At 45.4% G+C, this 12,196-nt stretch overlaps 1 protein-coding gene and 1 non-coding gene across 4 annotated transcripts in view; one reads left to right on the top strand and one right to left on the bottom strand.

Moving 5' to 3' along the window:
- The first annotated feature begins 798 nt into the window (after positions 1-798).
- The window catches only part of GRAMD1B (GRAM domain containing 1B), a 196,912-nt gene continuing 185,514 nt past the window's right edge, over positions 799-12,196 (top strand). For all 3 annotated transcript variants that reach the window (XM_065944324.1, XM_065944321.1, XM_065944320.1), the window contains exon 1: positions 799-1,020. The gene's annotated coding sequence lies outside the window, so the exon portion shown is untranslated. The remainder of the gene's footprint in view (positions 1,021-12,196) is intronic.
- LOC136176161 (U2 spliceosomal RNA) lies at positions 7,854-8,044 on the bottom strand. The gene has a single exon (XR_010664535.1). It is a non-coding gene; the product is annotated as a U2 spliceosomal RNA (small nuclear RNA).

The following is a 12,196-nucleotide window of genomic DNA, read 5'->3' as shown; positions in this document are numbered from 1 at the left end:
ACTGGAGTGAGTAGCCTTTCCCTTCTCCAGGGGGGTCTTCCCAACCCAGGGATCGAACCCAGGTCTTCCGCATTGCAGGCAGATTCTTTACCAGCTGAGCCACACGGGAAGCCCATATACAAGTAAGGATTGATTTAAATGAGTGTGGAGAACATTCTTAAAAAAGAAAAGGAGAAGTCATAAAAGAACAATTAGAAGAGCATGTATGGGCTTTTTCCAGACCCTCAGAACCTCTGGGAGACTATCAGCCTTCGACCTGGAAGTACCCTCCAGTCTCATCTGGTGTCAGCCTCAGTGCAAGAACGTGGTCGTCTCTGCTTGCTTACCTCCCCTGATGGGAAACTCACCGTTTGTTTTTGGCTGCGCAGTGTCTGGTTACTTAAGGAAGTGGGGAGAATTGCTCGTGTGTATGTGTGTGCACGTGCATGCAAAAGAGAGACACAGAAAGAGAAAGAAGGACAGAGAGGGAAGAAAGAAACAGGAAGAATGGGAAAGAGGCAGGGAAGGAAACTAGTTTTTCAGTATCCTGGTGGGACCCTTCCTGTAGGACAGTGGGATCATGAGCGCGGACTGTTTGTTCTTTGGTTAAGCTGGGGAGATCTTATTTTGGTGGGGATGAAACCTACTGTCCTGGTTCCAAGGTCCAAGGATGCAGGGGTGAACTTGCACAGAACGAGATCATGTGAGCCAGCCTTCAAGAACCTAGACTTTGCCCTGGCTGACAAGATTGAAACCATTACCTTCCAAAGTCCTGAAAACAAGTTAGATTTACCTTTGGAAGCTAAGTTAGAACACAAAGATCACAGAGAACTTACTTTTAAAAGCCTTTAGTGTTTGCTAAGCTACCATTTCAGCAGGCGGTGGCCAGCCTCATTTTAAGCAAACTAACTTGGAGCCTGGAGCTGTGGTGCGCAAGTCCCACTTAGAGTGTTGGGTAGACAGGTCTCAGTGATGGACGCCTCCAGGCACCTGTACAGCCCTGCTGACCCACCTGAGATCTACAGGTGGACTTTGTAACAGGTAAGGGGTGTCAGAGACACTTGGGTACCAATTAGGAATTAGGACATCGTTCGCTGCAAATAAGAATCTGCTTAGGTGGCCTGAACATACCAAAGAAAAGTATTTCTTGCAAGCACTTCTAGCAAAGCGGGTTCTGCCAAATACTGGGGATAGAGTTTCTTTTTAAAATATTTAGAATTCAGTAGGAAGGCCCAAGGAAATTGGTATTAGCTTTGTGGTGTGTTTTAGATAGGGAACAAATAGAAGCTGCCTGAGTTAGGAAAGCAGTGTGTCTCAGTTTGCAGAATTTCAACCCCAGATATCAATTTATTTACCAGATTGCAAATCAAATGAAAGCCATCACAAAAAATGGCAGAGAGAAACAGTTTGAATAGTGGCTGAAAGTATATTTTTTTACAGGAAGTTGAAATAGAGTAATATAGAGGAGTGGAGAAAACACAGGTTTGGGATTCAGACTACTTGGGTTTGAATCTTCGCTTAATACCCAAAAGTTAATTTCTCTGGGCTTCGTTTTCCACATCTCTAAAATGGGAAAATTGGCACAACCTCAGGATTTTTGTGAGGCTTAATTGAGAAAACAGAGTGCCGGGCTCAAGAAGTTTTAGGTCAATCTTCAAATTTTTAGGACATTGGAACATTTCTAATCTGCACTCAGCCAAAACAGATTTTTCATATGGTTCAAGCCATTGTTATCATATATTTGCTTTGAAATGAAAGAATTTGAGCGTGTACGTTGATTATTTACACACAAACTTTTATTAAGTAGTAGTGTTGTTGCAAAGTTGTGTATATATCAAGTAATATGTAAAATGCATGAGGGGAATTTCCCACATAAAGGGATTCTATTTGTGTAAAGCTTAAAGACTTTAAATAAACATTGTTATATCTTTTGTGCAAATCTGATCATTCATATGTTGGGATCAGTTCTAGTGAGGTATTTGTGTTTAACTTCTTGCTTTCTGTGGGCTTATGAGAAAATTAGATGCACACAGAATGTGTGTGGACAAAAGCAGAATGAGTGTTTGGATTCCTTAGTACCATTTGTATTTTAATTATTCTTTGAGGTCAAAATATGACCTCGAGAATAACACTGAAAGCAATTAAGGTAGAATTTGACTGAAAAATATTTGACTTACAGAAAGCAGTTTCCATTTCAGCTCTATGACCTTGGTCCAGGGTTGATCTTACCAATGCCTTAGTTTCTCATCTGTGACCCTGGGTGGGACAGGGCAGAGGAAGAATGGGCCAGATAGTTAATGAGATTGGACTAAGTATCTGATGTTTCTTTCAGGCTTATAATTCTATTGCCTAAGGAAGGTCTATTGCTCATAAAACTTTACAACCGTCAGACAGAATTAATATGTCTTCTCAAAGTACTCACTTACATCATGGGAGTGGTTGAGGTTATGAGAAATGGAGCTCTTTCTTTTCCTAGAAATATAAAGAAATGAGGTCACTCAGCATTCAGTGATGTTTTATGTTCATGTGGACATCTGATATTCAGCGGGAGGTTTCCTTGTTGAATGTGCCTTATTCGAGTCACTTAATTTAAGGATAAAAATGTTCTTACCCGTAAGGAAACAGTCTATTTTAATGAATTCTTTTGGTAAAACAAATGATTTTATTAATGATGATCATTCCAACTCATAAATATATATATGTATATGTATATATATATATATATATTTTTTTTTTTTTTTTCTTTTTGACTGTGCCATTCAGCGTATAAGGGATGTTAGTTCCCCAACCAGGGATTGGACCTGACCCCTAGGAAGTGAGAGTCTGGAGTCCTAACCTAACTAGTCCAACTAGTTGCCCCAACTAGTTGAGAGTTGTCCCAATTCATGTTTTTAAAATCTGTGTTTTCATATACCAGGATTGCTTAAGGTGAAGTAAACCTTTTCAGTTCATAGACTGTGAGAGACTTCAGAGATTACCCAGCATAACCAATTCCCCAGTTCCAATTTCAGGGTGTTTAAAATACTGTGCAGTCACTGAATTGAGGTGAATCGGAAGGGCAGTGGTCCAGCATCTCAGCTCCTAGAATGGGAGTGGGGGGAATATGAGCAACGGAACTGCCACCAGGGGGCAGTTGGGGGCAGAGTACAGTCAGGGTCCAGGCTGGTGGGCCATTCATGAAAAGTGGGAATACTGGAAAGTGTGACTTTCATGTCAAGGTAACAGCTCCCACTAAATGCAGAATTTTACAGGAATGAATTGTTAACACTTGCTCCCTCCTTGCAAAAGCATAAACGACTTGGGCTGCAGTGGGAATGGCTATCTCTATATACTTGGATTGTAGGAGCCATGACTGAAAAGCCTTCCTGTGTCACAACAAAATAATTCAATTTTTTGTTTAAAGTGGTATGTAAAGGCTAGTGTCTCCGTCATGCTTGGAAAACATGCCATTATGTCCCATCAGAACAAACTGGGCAGTTTTTATAGTTTCAGCATCATACCCCAGCATGAGAAGTTACCATGGTTCTGCTCAGCGCTGGAAGTGATTTGGAGCCCACTGCTCTAATATCTGGGCTTCCCAAGTAGCTCAGTGGGAAAGAACCCACCTGCCAATGCAGGAGACGCTGGTTCCATCCCTGGGTCAGGAAGATCCCTTGGAGAAGGAAATGGCAACCCACTCCAGTATCTTGCCTGGAGAATCCCTTGGACAGAGAGGAGCCTGGTGGGCTACAGCCCATGGGGTCACAAAGGGTCAGACATGACCGAGCAATGGAGCACACGTGAGCTGCTCTAACATCTCTACTGCTCTGGATCTGGGTGTATGGTTTTTGTTTAGTCGCTAAGTCATGTCTGACTGGTTTGCAGCTGGATGGACTGTGGCCCACCAGGCTCCTCTGTCCATGGGATCCAGGGTTGTCTGTAAAAGCGGGCTAATTTTCTGATGTAACGGAGGTGAAAATGCCGAGTTCCCGCTGGAAATAAAAGCCTTAGTGGTCCCTTTAGTGCTTGAACCGGACTGTTTCCTAGACCTTTGGGGCCCTTCTCTTTGAGTGAGTTCAGCCTCCAAGTCTTTGTGTTGGCCTTTGCACGCAAAGCCCTCTATCACCTGTGAACCTTCCCCTGCCTGGCTGCACAACTTTATTAACTGTCTGTAACCTTCCTGTGCCTCCTTCTCTCATCTCTAAAACAGAATGAACAGTGGGGGTAAAGTGATGGTTGGGTCAGATCTTTGAAATCTCTGTTCCATCATTCTGGAATTTTGTAATCACCAGGACGTAAACTCCTCCAGGGCACAGACTTGGTTATGTGCATACCCAAATTCCCCTACCCCGTGTCCCAGCACTTAGAACATAGCGTGCTCAATTAATCTGTGTTTAAATGGGCAAGAAGGAAGATGTATAGTAGATGTAATCTCTTGCTCTCATCCATCACTTAACATTGTGATCCAGACGGTTCTTTGTGTGATTCCAAGAATATGTCCTGCTCCCTTTTACAGCTCTGTGCCTCTGTGTAGGTGGTCCTTCTGCCTGGAAGCATGCCCCCGCCCCTGCCCCGGTGTAGCTAGAAAACTCCTCTGCTCACCTTCTACCTTGGGTAGATACTGTCTCCTTCATGAAGTTCTTTCTGGATCAAGCTTTCTCTCCTCTGGGCTCACACTGCATTTGATACATGGCTCTATCAAAGTAGGTTTTCTTACTAAACTGTAGTTATTAGATTGGTTTTCTGCTCTCCCTGCACCGCCATCTCAAGATTTGAAGCCAGGGTCATCTTTGATAAACATTTAAAAATTATTTTGAGGAATAAATGAATAGTGTTACAGAAACTTTTCAGAACCGTTTCACAGTACCCAGTATTATGGTATACTTAGAATCTGGGCATATTAAATACTTTTTGATTGATTTGTTAGATTACCAGGTACACTCCCAGGCTTCAGTTTCTTAGATATAGGCAGAACTCCATTTTATTTTATTATTATTATTATTTTTTTAGAACTCCATTTTAAATGGCATAATCATACAGTCACATTTTGTTCCTCTGAAACATAACATCTACCAACAATAGCACACACACACACACACACACACACAATTTTTCCCAGTCTAATTCCAGATCCTTAGAAGAGACTTGAACACATAGAAAATGCTCAATAACTATTTAAAAATGATTGGGAATGAAAGACACTCCTTTCACTGCCTGGTTTCTGGGACTCGTGGTCTCGTTTTGCAGCCTCTGTGTATTGCCTCACTCCATACTATACCACCTGTAGCAGTCACGTTTCATCTCCTGCTCTCACCACCACTGTTCCCACAGAGAACACCAACGACCCATTACAAAATCTAATGGGATTCTCTCCGTCTTCCTCCTGCCTGATTTCGTGACGGCATTTGGCATCACTTACCTTTCTGAAATGTGGTGTAATTGAAAATGTATGAGTTTTAAAGCACAGAGACCCTGGTTGAAATTTGTGCTCCTCTTCCATTTGTTCCCTGTATGAACTTGGGCAGGTCAGGCTCCTTTTCAAATCTCTCCTCCTCCTACCATGGAGCTTCTGACGTCTGTTTCTGGGGGTGGTTGGGAGGGTCGAATGGGATTTTGTGTGTGAAGCAGTTAGCCTGGTGCCAGGCTTGTAGTAGTCATTCAACAAACTCTGGCTCCTCCCCTTTCTTGACTTCTGATTCATCCCGCATTCTTGGTTTTCTTCCAGTCTACGTCTCTGAATAAATCTTTGTAGAACTCTTCTTTTCCTTGCCCATCTCCTCTCATTCCACATTTTTCTCCCAGACTGTTTCAGATTTTCTCCATCTCTTACCTACAGTATTTGCCATGCATGCATGTAGTCGATACTCCAAAAATACAGACTGATTGAATGACAGTCTCTGAATTGGCCTCTGTGTGTCCCATCTTTGGCTATACATACATCTCCGGTATGTATTTCACACTGTCACCAGAATTGATGTTCCTCAAACACAGGTCCATCATGTCACCACCCCCCCCCCAAAAAAAAACCCCAGCAAAACCTGAATAGCGTCCCTTTGTTTAAAGAATAGAACTAGGGACTTCCCTGGTGGCCCAATGGTTGAGAATCTGCCTTGCAATGCAGGGGACATGGATTCCATCTCTGATCGGGGAACTAAGATCCCACATGCCATAGGTCAGCTAAGCCCCCCTCCATAGTTGGAGAACTTGAACACCACAGCTAAGACCTGACACAGCCAAATAAATATATAAATATTAAAAAAAATAAAAAATAGCACTAAACTTTAAATACTCACCAATCTGACCCTCTTGTTTGTCCTGCCTTAACTCCTCTATGTGCCCTTCCATAAGCCCTGACTTCTATTTTCCAAAACTCTCCATGGGTTTTCTTTTTCTTTTCAGTTCCCTTACTCAAACAGTTCCTTTATTCCAGCGTGCTCCATTCATCTTTTCTAGTGAAATTCATACTTTAAGTCTTAAGTACTAATGCCTCCATGGAGCCTGCCTAGACCACCTTTTCCCCTCTCGTTAAAATTGATTTTCTGCTCACACCTGTTTGCACTTATATTTTGCACTTCATTAATTCTGCCTCGCCAGGCTGTATGCTCCAATGCACACACTTTGTCCTCCTTGTCTTGCTGTCTCCCCAGGGCTTACCAGGGAACCTCATGTGGTTCTCTAGCTTAACAAGGACTCTCAGAATTAAACTGAATGGAAAATCAACAGGAGTAGTCATGTTTCCTAATACAGGTCTTATAACAGAGACTTAGTTAGGTACAAAAAGGCCAACTTTTATGGCACGCTTACTATGTGCCAAGCACTATTCTAAGTGCCCTAGGCTGTTCAGAGGCTCACCACAGCTGTAGGAGGGAGACGTTGTTAATTATCTTGATTTTTTTTTTTTAGATAGGAAACAGAGACACAGATTAATTAAATAACTCACCCCCAATCTAATAGCTGGTAAGTGGGGGAGGGGCTTAGACGAGCAGAGAGCAGCCATGTGAGCCTGTGCACGCAGCCACTAGTTTATAGGGCCCGCAGTATTTGAGGACCCTTCTGAGGAAAGCAGCAGACCACCCAAAGCAGGCCAGCTGCCTCCCCTGGGATGGATGGGTAGAGTGACCACAGGAAGTCTTTTCCAGCCCTGATGTCCTTGGAAGTTTCAGAGGACAAGTGATGATGCCTGTCTGAAAAAACAGGGTCAGCCAAGTGTTGTGCAAAAGAGTCTGGTTTGACTCCTAAGTCTTTTGATGAGCAGTTAAACCCGGGAGGCTTATCTGGTGACAGTCCTCCTGGGGTGACGTCATTGCTCACCCTGACCCCCATGAAGGCTGGCGGAAGCACGCCGTCAACCTTGTGCATTTCCCAGGGCTGAGAGGCCTTGCCAGTACAGTCCTTGGGAACTGAAACTTGGGGAAAGTCCTGAAGCTCTTTCTTTTCTTCAGAAGGGGAAGCCGGAGGTGAGGCTGGTCTACTGTGGTTTTATTTAGGTTGTGTTTAGCCAGCATCCTCCAACCCCCTCTAACTACATAGATTGAATGTGGAAACCGCACCGATGGCTTCAGTAGGGAGCTGGTGCATGGGGTGATGAGGTAGGGATTAGAGGAAGGAGCAGACTCAAGTCACCAGGGGCCAGCTTGACACCGTCTCCAGTTCCACCTGTCTCCCCAGTCCCTACTGCCAGCTCCTTGTCCCTCACCACCCTGGTCATTGGTCCCTGTATTTCTGTTTCACGGTGCAAGATACAAAAGCTTTCTGTGAGTTTCAGAGAGGTGTTTAGTATCTGGTAATCAGAATGCCTAGAGTCAGAAATGTATCAGTCCAGATGGACTTTGTTTTAGGTATAAGTGAATTGCTTTTATTTATTTATTTATTTATTTTTTTTATTTTTTTTTTTTTCTTGGTGCACCGTTCCTGGAAGTACTGCAATACCAGGTCGATGCGTGGAGTGGACGGAGCAAGCTCCTATTCCAACTCCCAGCTCCAAAAATCCATTTAATATATTGTCCTCGGATAGAGGACGTATCAGATATTAAACTGATAAGAACAGATACTACACTTGATCTTAGCCAAAAGGCCGAGAAGCGATAGAATTGCTTTTATTTAAAAGAGAGAGAATCTGGGCTCCACAGATCCACGATGGTTGGGCCTTTACCAGAAAATTCTTCCTTGCCTCTGCCTCTAATCAGGTTCCAGTTACCTTTGGAGGCGTGCAGAGAAAGCTGCCCTGTTACCATGTTTGATCATCCACTCCAGCCCTTACCTGGCCTTCCTCTCTTGGGAAATGTTTATCATCTAACCTGAATCTCCCACTCTTAGTGCTACACAAACTCGTAGTCTCCTTTGTTTATTTATGTGATGTCTTAGTTTCGGCATGTCGGATCTTTAGTTGTGGCATGTGAACTCTTAGTTGTGGCGTGTGGGATCTAGTTCCCTGACCAGGGACTGAACCCGGGCCTCTGCCATGGGAGCACAGGGTCTTAGCCGCTGGAGCCACAGGGAAAGTCCCAAGCTCATTTTTGCTTGCTTGGTAACAGAGAGTTTCCGTGTCCCACTCAGCCGTGCTTCATTTTGTATTTGAAGACAGTTCATTACCCTGCTCTCACAGCCTCATCCACAGTTCTATCAGAATTTCCAGTTTCTCTGATGGCAGCAAGTTCCTCTTCGTGAATGCCCACTTCCTGCTTCTTTCTCCACTCCATGGGAGCCCTTGGGTCTGGCTCCTCTGATGCCGTGCGGGAGATTCTGTGTCCTCTCCTTGAGGGCGGGGACTGACTGTCTTGTGGCAGCCGTGTTGGAGGGGACACACCTGTACGTGCCCTTGGGAGTCGCCTGCCCTTGGCATCCTTGGGGCAGGAGGGATGTGGGTCTGTGGGGGCCTGCTCCTTCCATTCCCCACTCACCTGGATGTGCATCCTGGAGGAATCTAGCTTCATAGCTGCTATGTTTCAGTTAAGTTCCCTGCTGGAAGTTTCCTGCTCAATAAAGGACTCTGGAGTTTGTGGGTCTCCCAAAGTAATAAGACAGGTGTTGGGTGTCTTGTGTCTGCAGGAAAAGGGAGCCTGAACAGTTGAGAATAAACAACAGTTGCTTGGTAATACGAGCTCCTTTCATTAAACTCAGAGGCCCGGCTGTGAGCTGGGGAAAGGAAAGCCTGGGTGTTCCGGCACCACCTGTCTGGAGGGCCAGAGGTGAGGGCACCTCTGAGCCAGCTGAGAGCCAAATATGGGAGAGAAGTGATGAGGGGTGGGGTGGGATGGGGTGGGGTGGGTAGGGGGGACTTGGAGAAAAATGCAGTGACTGAAGCTCTTTAGTCTTGAGCCCCTGACCCCAGCTCCTCTGAGAAATTGTTTTCAAAACTTTGTATTTCCATTTCCTCACTTGTAAAATAACAGTTGGAACCGAAGGGCTTCATGTCGTTTAGTGATATATCCAACTAAGATCGGGGCTGGTAAAATTATGTTGCTTCCAAGGGACCTGATGTCCAGAGCTGATGCATTTGATGAGATTTGGGTGGCCTCTAACTAGCTTCAGATGACCCTGGCTCAAGTTTGGGCTTTGTCATGGATCGGTTATTGTGTTTTTATCTGCAACCTTGGATCTCTTTCTGTGTCTCACTTCAATAAATTACAAAATGAAGGTAATAAGATCTGCTAGGGTCATTGGAAGATAAAATATTATGTATGAAAGCTCTTTATGAAAGTGTAAAGGTTACTCTACAAACAGAACACACAGGACACTGGACAGAATCCAAAGAAGGACAAACTTAATTCTTCCCTTAATGTGCGTAGAGTTTTCACTGTAATGATGACTGGTAGCTGGGGGGCATTTCATTTTCAAACCAATATCCCATTTATCATCTTACTTGATAGGGACAAGTAAACAGCTGAGGGTGATGGAATGAGGAATGTGTTTTTAAAAAAAATTTTTTTTTGTAATTGAAGATTTGATTTGGGGGCTTCCTAGGTGGCGATAGTGGTAAAGAACCCGCCTGCCAGTGCAGGAGACGTAAGAGACATGGGTTCCATCTCTGGGCCGGGAAGATCCCCTGGAGGAGGGCATGGCAACCCACTCCAGTATTCTTGCCTGGAGCATCCCATGGACAGAGGAGCTTGGAAGATTACCGTCCATAGGGTTGCACAGAGTCGGACTTGACTGAAGTGACTTAGCAGGTAGAGTTGATTTACAGTATTGTGTTAGTTTCTGGTGGATGTGTTTTGAGAAAAGTTTTTTTTTAATTTTTATTTTTTAGATGTGGACCATTTTTAAAGTCTTTATTGACTTCGTTACAATATTGCTTCTGTTGTGTGTTTTGGTAGTTTTGGCCGCAAGGCATGTGAGATCCTAGCTCCCCCACCAGGGATCGAACCCTCACCTCCAGCATTAGAAGGCGAAGGCTTAACTATTGGACCTAAAAAAATAGGGCTTCATTGGGTGCTGAGTGCTTTCTTTTCTTGAAGCCAAGAGTGCAGGTGGAGGTGAGCCAGGGCAGTGGTCGAGGGCTTCACGTATCTGCTTTCCAGCCATGTGAAACCCTCGCAGATTGAGTGTGGAGGAGGTTTTCCCTCAGGCCAGAAGAGACGTAAGTGATCATTCTCAGGGACTGCTGGGCAGAAGGCTTAAATTAAATCTCACAGGAGTTTAGATTTTTGATCCAGAATCTCTTGTGGGTGGAAAAGTGGCTGAGGTGTGTGGGAAGAGGAAACTGCTGAGTTTTCGTCCTTTTAAAAGGCGTGCATTTAAATTCAGAGGGCTCAGGTCAACGTCAAAGGAGGCTGCCCTTCTTGGCTAATCTCCCTTTCCCCCAAGTACCCATGGGCTCTTTGGGCGCCTGTCTGTGGCCCCTGCTGTTTTGTCTTGTCTTGTTTTGGGGCTTCCTGGTGAATGGTAGTGACTCACCTTCCTGTTGCCCCTAAACACCCAGACCCTGCTCTCTGGCTTCAACAGCCCCTCAACAAGCAGGTTCCTTGAACCAAGAAGCTATCAGATCTCCGGCAGAGCGCGGCTCCTTGGAGGAAATCCAAGGCAGTGAGCACCTCCGTGGCTTAGTTCCGGAGCCTGAAGAGTGGAGTGACAGCCCGGCCTCCTTGGCATTCCCAGAGCCGGATGCAGTGTCCGGCTGCTTGCCCAGTCTGACACCTGATGGCGAGGGGTTTCTCCTTTCCGTGACACATCCAGGAGTGAAAATAGAGTGATACTGAGCCCCTTTGAGAGAGCCAGTGACCGGATGTGGAAAAGAGTCAGAAACAAGACAGGCCACTCTTCCAGGGAGACGTTTATGGGTGGTCTGGCTCTGGCCAGGAATTGGAAAAGATCCTGATGCTGGGAAAGGCTGCAGGCAGGAGGAGAAGGGAACAACAGAGGATGAGATGGTTGGATGGCGTCGTCGACTGAATGAACATGAACTTGAGCCAACTCCGGGAGACAGTGGACAGAGAAACCTGGCATGCTGCAGTCCATGGGGTCGCAAAGAGTTGGACACAACTTAGTGATTGAACAACTGGCTCTAGTTTCTTTGGCTATGGTCTCTCTCGCCTGGAGCAAAATGTATTTCCCCCAGATTCCTGGCCTTGGGGAAGGTTGTGCAGTGTCAGGATGCCTTGAGCCATGCCCCCCTCCCCAGATGTCACTGCAGGGCATGGTGGACCCAGGGCCAGCTGTCACACGAACTGAAGGGATGTGTTTTCTTGCAGTGAGCTCTGGTGGTCTTTAGGAATGTGGTTTCACCTCAGCTTTAGGACATTTGTGACATGCTCTTGTGACCTTCATCCTGGCACAGAAATAAGACATTGGTTCCCTCTTGGACTCATTGAAAGAGCAGAGAGGACAAGGTGAACTGCATCTTGGACTTCAAGGTGCATTATCTGTGTTCCTCCTGGTCTGTCTGAAAGCTCCCATCTCTACTTGGGGCTTCCCCAGTGGCTCAGTGGTAAAGGATCCACCTGCCAGTGCAGGAGACGCAGGAGACATGGGTTCGGTCCCTGGGTTGGGAAGATCCCCTGGAGGAGGAAATGGCAACCCACTCCAGTATTCTTGCCTGGGAAGTCCCATGGACAGAGGAGCCTAGTGGGCTACAGTCCATGGGGTCACACAGAGTCAGACATGACTAAGTAACTGAGCACACACATACACACATCTCTACTTTGGTTCTTACATGTAAGACTTACTGGAGAGGCAGATGGGTTAGGCTGAGAAGGAGGGTGGGTGTTAAGTTCTTTGCTAGAGGAGCTGGGCTCTTTAG

The sequence above is a fragment of the Muntiacus reevesi genome, chromosome 9 (genome assembly GCF_963930625.1).
Source record: "Muntiacus reevesi chromosome 9, mMunRee1.1, whole genome shotgun sequence".
Lineage (NCBI taxonomy): Eukaryota > Metazoa > Chordata > Mammalia > Artiodactyla > Cervidae > Muntiacus > Muntiacus reevesi.
The sequence above is the reverse complement of the archived record's forward strand: the minus strand, read 5'-3'. Positions and strand labels throughout refer to the sequence as shown.